A 13,546-nucleotide genomic window follows, 5' to 3' on the forward strand; every position below is an offset into this window, starting at 1 on the left:
CAGGTGTTCCTTGCCCTCATTCCGGTAAACCCACAACCTTCCAGCGTGGGTGTTATGGCCATCATGAACATGCCACAGTGCTGCAGAGATTTTGTTTATGGCCAGTTTTGGGGCCAAATTATGGCCAGATTTTGGGGAGCCTGTTCCCAACCATTGAACCTGCACTTGGGAGGTCCCAGGGCCTGTCCTGACACGGGGTCTTCTCACCTGCTGAGCTCCAGCCCCTGGAAAATGCTGTCCTCTGGGATGCAGGCGTCTTACTCCAAACCCTCCTATGATTGTGTGGGCTAAAGGGAGCAGGAGACAGAGAGCAGTAGAAAACCTGAGACAGAGAAAAGAAGAATAAGAAAGGCCCATAGCAGATGGAAAAATGGAGGATTGGTGAGGGATATGCTAAGAGATGGCAAAAGTGAAAACAACAACAGCAACAACAAAAATATAAGAAAACAGGAGGAGAAAAGCAACTGGAGAAATGTAAAGAAAAGCTAGATGTACAGAGAGATGAAGGACGTCAAGGTGGGGAAGTGGCAGCAAAGAGGGAGGCTCACAGAGTGAGGGAGAGAGGGATTTGGAGCCAGGGTAGACAGCAGAGTGGTACTTGTGTCAAGGAGAACAGAGGGAGAACCACAGCAGGGAGGACACCTGGGGATCTGGGGTGCCACAGAGTAGGGATGGGGGAGTATGTCAGGGAAGAGAAAATTTAACAGGGAGATCAGAGGAGGTGCAGAGATGAGAGAAGAGACAGAAATAGATGGAGATTGAGGATGACTGAAAGATTGGGGAGAAGGAGCAATAAGAGGTTAAATAAGTTGTGAGGATGGAGCAGAAGAGGTGGAAGAGAAGGAATAGAGGGAAGAAGGGGATAAACAGCAGAAGAGGAGAGGGGTACAAAATGAGGAGCAGAATCCCAGGGAAAAAGAAAAGAAAACAAGAGCTAGAGAGAGAAGGGGAGAATGAGAGATAGGTACAGAATTAGGGAGGGAAGCACAGTAACGAAGACAGAGGGGCTGGGCACAGTGGCTCACACCTGTCATCTCCTCACTTTAGGAGACTGAGGCAAGGGGATTGCTTGAGGAGTTCGAGACCACCTTGGGCAACATAGTGAGACCTCCATCTCTGCCAAAAAAAATAAGTAAATAACCGGGCCTAATGGTGTGCACCTGTACTCCCAGCTGCTCTGGAGACCGAACTGGGAGGATGACTTGAGCCCAGGATGTCCAGGCTGCGGTGAGTTGAGATCAGGCCACTACACTGCAGCCTCATCAACACAGCAAGACCTTGTCTTAAAAGAAAAATGGGGCAAGAGACCTTGGGTTTAGATGAGTGGGTGAGTTCTTTGGATATGATTAGTTGTGACATGTTGACTTCTGTGTATATAATCTAATAACCAAAAACTTGTTTAAATTATACAGATGAGATTGAGAATTTTAAAATTGGCATCTATAAGACATGAACATTCTATAAATCTTGGCATGAGAGGTTATGTTCCACTTGGAATCCCTATTCAGCCAGAGGGAAGTGACTTACTCAGTTGTGAATCACTGCCTTCCCTTTTCCTAGGAAGGGGTAGGACGTGGGGTAGTGAAGTGGGAAAAAGTCACTTTCTGTTATTACATAATACTTTAAATTTAACTAATTAATTAAATCATATTTTGAGACCGGGTCTGGCTGTTTCACCCAGGCTGTTGTGCAGTGGTGTGATCTCCTCTAACTGCAGCCTCAACCTCTGGGGCTCAAGCGATCCTCCCACCTCAGCCTTCTGAGTAGCTGGGACCAGAGGCATGAGTCACCTAGCCCGGCTAGTTTTTGTAACTTTTTTTGCAGAAACAAGTTTTTACTGTTTCCCAGGCTGGTCTCAAAATCCTGAGCTCAAAGGATCCTTCTGTTTTGGCCCCCCAAAGTACTGGGATTGCAGGGATGAGCCATTGCGCCTGTAATCCCAGCACTCGGTAGACCGAGGTGATCAGAACACCTAAAGTCAGGAGTTCAAGAGCACCCTGGCCAACATGGTGAAACCCCATCTCTCCTAAAAATACAAAAGTTAGCTGGCCGTGGTAGCATGCACCTGTAGTTCCAGCTACTTGGGAGGCTGAGGCATGAGAATCTCTTGAACCTGGGAGGTAGAGGTTGCAGTGAGCCAAAATCCTGTCACTGCACTGCAGCCTTGGTGACAGAGCGAGTCTCCATCTCAAAAAAACAAAAAATAAAGTAAAATAACCAAAGTGACATCAAAAGTGCTTTTGTTGTCGTTGTGCAATAGATTTTCTTTTTTTTTTTTTCTTTCCGGTTCCTCTTCTCTCTTTATTCTTTCCTTGTTTTTGCAGTTTTTGAGTTTGAGATAAATCTTAGCTTTAAAAATTTCTTTCTTAATACATAATCACTTTATTTATTTATTTATTTTGAGATGGAGTCTTTCTACTTCACCCAGGCTGGAGTGCACTGGTGTGATCTCGGCTTACTGCAATCTCCGTCTCCCTGGTTCAAGTGATTCTCCTGCCTCAGCCTCCTGAATAGCTGGGATTACAAGCAGCCTCCAACATGCCTGGCTAATTTTGTATTTAGTAGACACGAGATTTCACTGTAGGGTCCAGCCCTACGGGGCTTAGCAGGTGCTCTCCCCATGTGCAGAGGCGAGAGATTGTAAGAAATAAAGACACAAGACAAAGAGAAAAAGAGATAACATCTGGGACCGGGAAACCACTACCACCAAGACGTGGAGACCAGTAGTGGCCCCGAACAGCTGGGCGTGCTGATATTTACTGATACGAGACAAGGGGGCAGGGTAAGGAGGGTGAGTTGTCCAGGTGATTGATAAGGTGAAACAAGTTACGTGATCATAGGACAGGGGGCCCTTCCCTTATCGGTAGCCGAAGCAGAGAAAGCAGACAGCATACGTCAGCATTTTCTTCTATGAACTTATAAGAAAGATCAAAGACTTTAAGACTTTCACTATTTCTTCTACTACTGTCTACTACGAACTTCAAAGAGGAACCAGGAGTACCAGAGGAACATGAAAGTGGACAAGGAGCGTGACCATTGAAGCACCACAGGGAGGGGTTTAGGCCTCCGGATGACTGCGGGCAGGCCTGGATAATATCCAGTCTTCCACAAGAAGCTGGTGGAGCAGAGCGTTCCCTGACTCCTCCAAGGAAAGGAGACTCCCTTTCACGGTCTGCTCAGTAACAGGTGCCTTCCCAGACACTGGCGGTATCGCTTGACCAAGCAGCCCTCAAGCGGCCCTTATGTGGGCGTGATAGAAGGCTCACCTCTTGCCTTCTAGGTCACTTCTCACAATGTCCCTTCAGCACCTGACCCTATACCCACCGGTTATTCTTTGGTAATATGAGTAATACAACAAAGAGTAATATTAAAGCTAATGATTAATAATATTTATAATGATGATTGATACTTATCCATGATCATCTCTATATCTCAATTGTACTGTGAATATTCTTATTGTAACTATTTCCTTTATTATACTGACAGTTTGTGCCTTCAGTCTCTTGCTTTGGCACCTAGGTAGTCTTTCACCCACATCTCCCCACTTTGTATTGATTAGGATTGTCTTTGCCATCATTCCTTGTCGCTGACTTTGAGCTTTTCATCAGACTTCGTGGAGACACCTGCAGACTAAAAGCAAATGACATAAACACACCAGTATTAGTAATGTCAATAATAAAAGTGAAACTCCAATGGGTTTGACCTACTTGAAAGGGTTTAGATCAGATAGTCCCTTTGTAATTGTTTCAAATATGTCAGAACAAGGAACGGTAGTTAAGCGAGCCTGGGAAACCTCAAAAATCTGCTCCTTCTGTCTTGAAATGTCTAAGGTTAAAGTATCATCCCAGGCTTTTAGATGCCTTTGGACTTTTTCCCAACTATGTTGATCTTCTTTGTAAGCATAAGGTGTTATGCAAAAATTAGAAGTATTCCAATCGCATTGTAGTTGCATTCGGTGTTCTAAATTCATTATTCTATCTCCCAACCAGATGACACTCTGGCAGAGATCATTAATTTGATTGGCTAGTTTTTGATCATTCTGAGCCTGAGAATTCCAAAGCCTGGTGAAATTCTTTTGCCATGTTTCCACGTAATGAGTGGTCTGACAGAGTTAGGAATGGCTACTCCAGCAGTAGCTGCTGTTGTAGTAATAGCAGTTAAACCTGCAGTCACGGCAATGAGTGTAAAAATGGATCTCCTAGTTCTTTTAAGGATCTCTTTAAGGACTTCATTGACTATTTGAATAGAAGGAGAAGATTCCCAGGGGCGGTGTAAAGAAACTGGTATCCATACCCCTTTCCTGGCCCTGACCAGGAGAACATTTGTTTTTTTATCAAATGTAGCATCAATGCATGCAAACAATTTGCAACTATCGCGTTCAATAGTTTGACAATCGGGGTGATAATTATGTTTCCAGCTAATAACATATAGAGTGGTTTAACACAGCTCCTAATGGGTATCACCCTTTCAGACATTAAAATGATCTTATACCTGTTTGTTTTGGTATTTGTAAGAACTTTTTGATAAGCTACATTCCATAATCTGATTCCGGACATGGCTGCAGTCAACCTCCACAATTCAGGATGCTTCGGGGTAACTATAGCATGAATCATTTTTGGTCTAGGAGGAACGATTCCTGAGTCCATCCATTTGAATGGGTAAGGAGACACCCATTCCCTCAACCTGCAGGACTGCCATCCGTCTCGTACGTGATGTATCAAATAATTGAACTCAGAGCATTGGGTATTTTGGCCGGAGCAATCTCGCCAATATACCCTTTTGGGATCCAGTCAATGACAGTCCCTGTGACGGGACTCCATGACACTGCTGGTGTTGGGGCGTTGCAGTCACTCCATAGGATGTTTCCAATTATTAATGGTCCCTTTATAGTGTCTTTCAAAGAGTCTGGCAATCCTTGTGTTTTATTATGTTTTACTGTGACAGGAATTCTCTGTTCCTCAAATGAATTTATTTTAACGGTCAGAACCTGAAAATAATTACTACTGAAAACATTGTGCACCTGATAAGAATCATTACTGGAGGCTGGTACGGTTCACATGTATTGTGACACAAAGGTCAGACATAGCTTATTTGGAGATGCCCAAAGAAGGGTGAATCCAATTAATATCTCCAAGTGATTTTTGAAAGTCATTTAAAGTTTTTAAGAAGTCTCTCGTAAGCTGAACTTTTTGTGGTTTAATCACCTTGTCTTCCAACTGCATGCCCAAATATTGAAAAGGAGAGGAAGGCTGAATTTTTTTCTGGTGTAATAGAGACTGCCAGTTGAATTTTTTTCTGGGCTTCCGAAATGGCCTGTTGAATCACGGAAAAGCAGGAAGTCAAAACGGCATGCTTGGGGGCTGTGCAGAGGATATCATCCATAGAGTGAATGATGAGGAAACTGAAACATTGGGGAAGCTGATCCCTAACTGGTTGAAGCATGCGCACCACAAAATACTGACAAATAGTGGGACTATTAAGCATGCCCCGTGTTAGAACTTTCCCATGGAGTATGCAGCTGGAGTGACATTGTTGAGGGAAGGGACAGTAAAAGCAAATTTTTCAAAGTCCTGAGAGGCCAATGGAATGTTAAAAAAGCAATCTTTAAGATCTTTAAGATCTATGATAATTAGGGACCAATACTCAGGGAGCATAGAAGGGGAAGGGAAGCCAGGTTGTAATGTCCCCATGGGTTGAAGTACAGCATTAACTTCCCTGAGATCAGTGGCCTTTCTCCAATTTCCAGATTTCTTTTGGATAACAGACAGGTGAATTCTATGGAGGAAAAGATTCTTCAGTGTGTCACAATTCTAATTGTTCCAAGACTAAATTATGGAGAGCCTCCAGCTTACTTTTTGGGAGTAGCCACTGATCCACCCAAACCAGTTTCTGAGTTTTTCAAGTTAAAGTGATGGGATCTGGAGGCTTGATAGTTGACAGTGACTGCTTCTAAAAAGACTAACCAAGCCCTTTAGAGTCAAATTTATAGGAAGGTTGAATAGACTCAGTAATACCTTAACCAATTTTCCCAGACCAGTGCCTTGAACAAATCCCATTTTTGTCATAATGTTTTTACTTTGCTCACTGTAAGTAGCATGCAGGAAGGAAATTTGTGCACCCCATTGTTGTAAAAGATCTCTTCCCCAGAGATTAACTGGAATGGGCGTAATTAGAGGGAGAATAGTACCAGTCTGTCGCTCTGGGCCAGTACAATGTAAAATAGTGAAACTTTCGTAAACCTAGGAGGCCTGACCAACTCCCACCAACCCGGTGGATGCACTTTCTTTGGGCCATTGCTGAGGACATTGATGTAAAGCAATAATGGAGACATCAGCACCCATGTCAATAATGCCCACGAATTTCTTTCCCTGTATATGCACAGGACAAAGAGGTCAGGTGTCAGAAATTTTCTTAGCCCAGTAAGATGCTTTACCCTGATTATCTGTACTTCCAAAACCTCCAGTTCTTTTATGAGAACTAGATCCGAGTGAAATGTATGGCAAAAGAAGAAGTTGAGCAATTCTATCTCTTGCCGAAGCTTGCCAAGGAACTGCAGAACTAACAATACTGTGTATTTCCCCAGAGTAATCAGAATCAATCACACCAGTATGTACCTGAGCACCTTTTAAATTTAAGCTTGAGCGATCAAGCAATAAACCAACAGAACCAGGTGGCAAGGGCCCAAAGACACTTATGGGAACAGTGATTGGTGGCTCTCTGGGCAAAAGGGGAATGTCCCTAATACAGCAGAGATCTACTGCTGCAGATCCTGTGGTGGCGGGGAACAAACATTGAAGTGAGATCCTTGCTGAGGCTGTGACATCTGTGCTTGTGGCAAGAATGGCTGAAGTGGAAACTGGATGATTGGTCAATTGGTTGGGCCAGAAATGCACCCATCTGGCTGGAAGGCCAAGGCTGGGAGTTGGGGAATGCCCCATTGTTTGAAGGGGCCTGGTGCTGGCTCCTCTTCCGGTTTCCCTGGTTTTGAAGTGGTGGTAAAGGATTGCTGTCAATGTCGAATTTCGAATGGCAGTGAGCTGCCCAGTGATTGCACTTACGGCATCTTGGGCATGGTATGGAAGGTGGGGCTTACTGTTTTATGGCCTTTTAGGTTTGGTGTTGTACAGGGCAGTGGTCTGAACACCGAGGACATTTTTTCCTGGTAAGTCCAGATTGGCTGCAGTGAAAACTATTACCAGGAAATTGTCCAGGCATTCTAAAACTAGCCATAGCCTGAGCCATGACCATAGCAATATGTAAAGTTCCACCAACACCCTCACATGCCTTAATATAGGATGTGACTAAATCACCTCCTGGTGGGATTTAACGTTTTACAGGGTGAATAGCAGCCTGACAGTCTGGGTTTACTTGTTCATAAGCCATAAGTTCCACAACCAAATGCTGGCCATTTCGATCAGGAATAGCTTTTTCTGCCATGTCCTGAAGATGGGCAATGAAGTCAGGGTATAGTTCATTTTGCATTTCTCTAACGGCTGTAAAGGATGGACATCTAGAGCCATCATCCTGAATCTTATCCCAAGCATCCAGGCAGCATTTTCAGAGTTTGCTCAATGACTTCATCATTCAATATAATTTGGTTTCTAATTGCAGCTCACTGCCCCATTCCCAGTAACTGGTCAGCTGTGACATTGACAGGAAGATTAGAGCCCCGATTAAGGCGGACTCGATCCTGGACAGCAAATCAACCCACCATGTCCTAAATTGTAAATATTGAGATTTAGATAAGACAGATTTTGCTAGAATTTCCCAGTCATAGGGTACCAAGCGTTTATCTTCTGCTAAGGACTTTAAGGTGGAACGGATGAAAGGGAAATTGGTACCATATTGTTTAACCAACTCTTTGAAATCTTTAAGGAATTTGAAAGAAAAACTTTCCCAAGTAGCTGGTCGTAAGTGGACCTAACCAGGGTGTAAGGGATCAGATTGCACCACAGCCTGAATGGCAGGTATGCCAGGAATTGGCTGTGCTGCGGCAGCGGGCCCTTGTTGCACCAACTGAGGAGCCTGATCATTGAGCTGCGGGTCTGGAGAAGCACTGGGATCAGCCACCGGCTGAGCTTGGTCAGCGGGCTGTGACTGGTCTGGCACAGCCGGAGCAGGGGCAGCAGGAACGGGAGTGGCAGGTATAGGAGATTCTAGAATAACAGGAAACGGCCATGCCTCAGGATCCCCATATTCCCTTGCCTGAGAAATGGCCCTCATAAAAGATGTGTCATTCTCAGGAATGTACACAACCTGTTGCTTATGTGTAGCAACAGCACTTGTGACCGGACCAGAAGCAGAAAAGAAATTGGAGATTTGAATAGAGGAGAAGTTGAGAGCCTTCAAGCCAGGCTGAAGCGCAGTCACCTGCTCTGCAGATCTTTCAGGGGCCTGAACTCCAGGCTGGTGCATGGACTGCAGGACTTGAACTCCAGGCTGCTGCATGGACTGCAGGTCAGGCTTCTGTGGATCCTGATGTATAGGAGGAAAGGCAGAATTGAGTGAAGAGATAGCATTGAGGGCCTCTTTACTGGGCTGAACAGGGATAGAGTTGAGAGCCTCATGACCGGGCTGAACAGGTGGATGGTTGAGAGCCCTACAGCAGGCCTGAGAGAGTACAGGAGGTTCCAGCCACAATGGCTGCTGATAGTACATTTCAGAGGGATTTTTTTGATCTGAAAGGGGGAAGGAGATTCTTCATAAGGTCCTCATAAAGCGATGTTGGGGGTACAGTAGGTGCGGTAGGCTGTGGTGTATTTGGTGGAGCCAAAAGAATATCAGAGTGGAGGTCCATTTCTGAAATGACGGCCTCAAGTTGTGTGGTATCCTCTGGATAGAGAGTAGTGAGGATCTCCTCAACCTCTTCAGAGGAGAGGAAAGGTAGCGTACCCTCCATTCCCTCCTCCTGTGGCTGCAAGGATTCTAAGATGGAGTGAACCTAGGACCAAACTCTCCAAATGACCAGCGGGATAACATGTCCCCCTCTGTGACAGATTTTAAACTGTCAGCCCACCTCATCCCAATCTTTAAGTTCTAGAGTTCCCTAGGTCGGAAACCAAGGGCAAGTGAGATCGACAACCTCAAAAAGTTCAATTAGCTTGTCAGAGGAAACTGAATTTCCTCCTTCTTTAAGAAGGGTTTTTATGAAGTTTAAATAGGCCAAGTCCTTAGTACTGGCTTGTCCCATGGTGTCCCCGAGATGCTCTGAGTACCCGAGCTTACCACCAAGCTTAATGACCGCAATCCTCAGGAATCTGTTGTCAAAGTCCTCCGCTGAGTCCCGTGCTCAAAGTGCAACTTTACACAGCAAGGGAGAAACCCACGTTGGAGTGCCAAATGCAGGGTCCAGCCCTACGGGGCATAGCGGGTGCTCTCCCCATGTGCGCAGATGAGAGATCATAAGAAATAAAGACACAAGACAAAGAGATAAAGAGAAAACAGCTGGGCCCCGGAGACCACTACTATCAAGATGCGGAGACTAGTAGTGGCCTCGAATGGTTGGGTGTGCTGATACTTATTGCATAGAAGACAAGGGGGGCAGGGTAAGGAGGGTGAGTCGTCCAAGTGATTGATAAGGTCAAGCAAGTCACATGATCATGGGACAGGTGGCCCTTCCTGTCTCATGTTCACTGCAACCTCTACCTCTCAGGTTCAAGCAATTCTCCTGCCTCAGCCTCCTGAGTAGCTGGGATTACAGATACCCACCAAGTCCAGCTACTTTTTGTATTTTTAGTAAAGTTGGGGTTTCACCATGTTGGCTAGGTTGGTCTCAAACTCATGACCTCAGGTGATCTGCCTGCTGTGGCCTCCCAATGTGTTGAGATTACAGGCATGAGCCACGGTGCCCTGCCAGAAATGCCCTTCTGCATGGATTATTTTGATTGTTTTGTGTCCCTTTGTTGAAGGATGGACAGTTCCCATCTTGGCCACAGGATGATTGCAGCACCTACTCTGGGGTTGTGGTTTAGATGCAGAGGCATCCTCAGGGAAGACCAAGGGGCTGGGGAAGTGTGAGGATGGTCCCATGTTTCTACTGGAAATTTCAACTCTAATTGATCTAAACTTGCTGTGACTATTTGTTTCAGTCAAAATAAGAAGAGAAGGGCTCACAAAGGTCAGAAAAGCCTTACAGATGAGACCCTGTGTCCTCAGGCACTGCCAAGGCATTCCCATTTCTGCCATCTGTACCACTGCCTCACTCCAGCTCCTGGGGCTTCCCACACTCTGCACATCACCAGGGCCCAGTTTGGCAACTATGGGCAGGGACTTTGCCACCAGCAGGTGATGTGCTCAGAGTCAGGTGTACTGGATTCCCTTCAGGAAGGGTGGGGAGATGCGGGGGGATGAACGACACACCCCTACACAACTAGTTCTGTTTGGGAGAAGGTAGGAGACACTATGACTTCAGGAAATATTTTTCCAACAATCAGCGTGCAAACAGCACAGTGAACTGCAGCCCAAGGGCCACCTCCTCCTCCAGGCCAGTGACAATGACTCTGTACTGGATTTTCCTTGCCTGTCAAAGCATGTGAGCATACACACACACACACACACACACACACACACACACACACACAGTCACAAGGCTGCTGGGGAGCCAAGAGTCAGGATGTTATAATGTAAATGTGTGGCTTGGTGTGGTAGCCCATGCCTGTAATCCTAGCACTTTGGTCAAGGTCAAGATGGATGGATCATGAAGTCAAAAGTTTGAGACCAGCCTGGCCAATATAGGGAAACATAGTTTCTACTAAAAATACAAAAATAAATAAATAAATAAATAAAATAAATAAGCAAGCCAAGCAGTGTCCACCTGTAATCCCAGCTACTTGGAAGGCTGAGGCAGGAGAATTGCATGCAGCCAGAAGGAGGAGGTTTCAGTGAGCAGAGATGGCACCATTACACTCCAGCCTGGGTGACAGTGCAGGACTCCATTTCAAAAAAATAAAAATAAAAATAAAAAATGAAAAAAGATGGCTGGGCATGGTGGTTCACACCTGTAATTCCAGCACTTTGGTAGGCTGAGTGGAGCGGATCGTGAGGTCAGGAGATCAAGACCATCCTGGCTGACATGGTGAAACCCTGTCTCTATTGAAAAAATGCAAAAATTGGCTGGGCAGGGTGGCACGTGCCTGTAGGCCCAGCTGTTCAAGAGGCTGAGGCAGGAAAATTGTTTGAGCTCTGAAGGCAGAGGTTGCAATGAGCTGAGATCGTGCCACTGCACTCCCCCCTGGTGACAGAGTGAGACTGCTTCTCAACATAAATGAATGAATGAATGAATTAATTAATTAATAAGATGTTGGAGGCCAGAGGAATGAGGGTCATAACCAACTCAGTATGCCACTGGAGGCTATGTGAGCAAACTGCAAACTGTTCTTATGAAAGCAGGATGTTGGCATGCTGACACCTGTATCTGCCACCAGAAGGAATGCTGAGGGCAGTCACGTCCCAGGCACCATGTTCCTTGAAATTATCTACAGGAACATCTGGAGCCTGTTGAACAAAGAAAGCAATTATGTATGCCTGTGTTAAATCAAATAGTTGACCGACAGTTACCCCATCCTTCCAGCTTCACCTACCCAGTAAATACAAAGGGCTGTAGAAGCTCAGGGCTCTTATTCTCTATAAGCGAGAAGTCCTCGACCCCTTCTTGGAAAGAGATCCTTTTGTCTTTGTCTTCATTCTCGTATTTGTCTTTCTTGGTTCAGTCTTGAAGTAACACCTATGAGTGATGCCCAAACAGGGACTTGAACAAAGAAGGTCTGCTGGAGCAGAGGAAGTGAAACTGATCAGACAAACAGGGAACCCCAGGACAAGTCTGCCAGTGCAGGATACAATGTCAGTGCCCTAAGACAGTACTAGGAATGGGGAGTTTCTGAAGCAGGGTAACATGGGACAGAATTTGTCTATTGAGGAGCAACATTATGTGTGTTTGCTCAGTTTTACTTAAACAATCTGGTGCTCAGGTTAGTTCTCAAACACTAAGTCTCTGCAAGAGGTTATTATGCATAAGCCTTGGTTTCCATAGGCAGGCACCCTCAATGTGGAAAATTGGGACCTGGTAGGAGAAGAGTTGAAATGGGCTCCTCAAAAAGGCCTTAAAGTAGACCCTTTTGTTTTCTCTGCTTGGGGTTTAGTCTGTACTGTCCTCCTGCCATTGTCCTCTTCTTATTCTGCTGGACAGCAGGAGTGATGTTCTGAATCTCAATAATTGAAAGGATATTTCATCTCACCAAGAGTGACTATTGAAAATGATAAACAGGAGAGAGGGGATAACTGGCCTTTACTGCCTCCTACAGTAACAGAAATAGACACCCCAGTACAAATACAAAACATTTTGAATGCTGCTGCCATAGCTGAGGAATCTTTAGGATCTTACAGTTTTTCTATTACTGTAACGCCTGATCCAAATAATCCACAGAGGCTTATTCATATACACATGCCAATAGAATTTAAGCTAGCGAAAGAATTAAAAGCGAGTGTGGTTAACAATGGAATACAGAGCCCATTTACTTTAGGATTGCTAGAATTGGTATTTAGTGCTATGCACCTCCCACCCTTTGATATGAAGCACATGGCTCACACTTGCTTGTCGACTAGTGCATATTTGACATGGAATTTAAATGGGCAAGAAATGCGTGCAGACCAGGCTAGGCATAATCATGCCGTTGGACATGGGAACATTGCAGAGGACATGTTATTTTGTAGTGGCCCTTATTTGAAACTTGTGCAGCAATTGACACTCACAGACATTGCTTACCAGCAGTGTCCTTGGCTGCTAAGTGTGCCTGGGCCACAATTCCTGAGGGGGTGCAATCTTTTCGGCATGTCATGCAAGGATTGCAAGAACCCTACGCATAATTTATTGCACAGTTACAAGAGGCAGTGCAACATCAGATCCCTCATGCCGCTGCTGTAGAAATGCCTACTTTGACTCTAGCTTTTGAAAATGCGAATGCAGATTGTAAATGTGCACTGGCTCCTGTGAGATCTACAAAGAGCTTGGGAAATTTTCTTACAGCCTGTCAAGATGTGGGAACTTAACTCCATCGTTCTACAATGTTGGCTCAAGCAGTGGCTAGTTTAGTAGTGAACAAATCTAGAAAGAGCCAAGGGTTGAACCATAAAGTGGGAAAATGTTATAATTGTGGAAACATTGGACATTTCAAAAAAGAATGCTGTCAGACCTCAGGGCAGAAGGGACTTTATAATGCAGTACCCATGCCCCCCCAACAGAAAAAAACTCCAGGGCTCTGCTCTCTTTGTAATAAAGGAAATCACTGGGCTAATCAATGCTGCACAAAATTTCATCAAAATGGCACTCCCCTGTCAGGAAACGAGAAGGGGGCCTGGACCCAGGCCCCTCAAACAATGAGGGCATTCCCTGTCCCAACCATAACCCCACTTCAGGAGTGGGTTTCCAGAGGAACATTGATTCCATCTCCCCAGGAACAGCTGGGAGTGCAGGACTAGATCTCCCAGCCAGAGAACGGGTTACATTAGTTGGAGGAGATAAACCCACCAAGGTTCCCACTGACATTTGGGG

The 13,546-nt window shown here is 45.3% G+C and overlaps 1 protein-coding gene across 1 annotated transcript in view; it reads left to right on the top strand.

Annotated features, from left to right (window-relative positions):
- LOC105539523 (zinc finger protein 600-like) overlaps positions 1 to 2,411 on the top strand; it is a 79,483-nt gene extending 77,072 nt beyond the window's left edge. The window contains 1 exon segment of the mRNA XM_011979837.1: positions 2,382 to 2,411. The gene's annotated coding sequence lies outside the window, so the exon portion shown is untranslated.
- The last annotated feature ends 11,135 nt before the right edge of the window (positions 2,412 to 13,546 follow it).

This window comes from Mandrillus leucophaeus, unplaced genomic scaffold (assembly GCF_000951045.1).
Source record: "Mandrillus leucophaeus isolate KB7577 unplaced genomic scaffold, Mleu.le_1.0 Scaffold104, whole genome shotgun sequence".
Lineage (NCBI taxonomy): Eukaryota > Metazoa > Chordata > Mammalia > Primates > Cercopithecidae > Mandrillus > Mandrillus leucophaeus.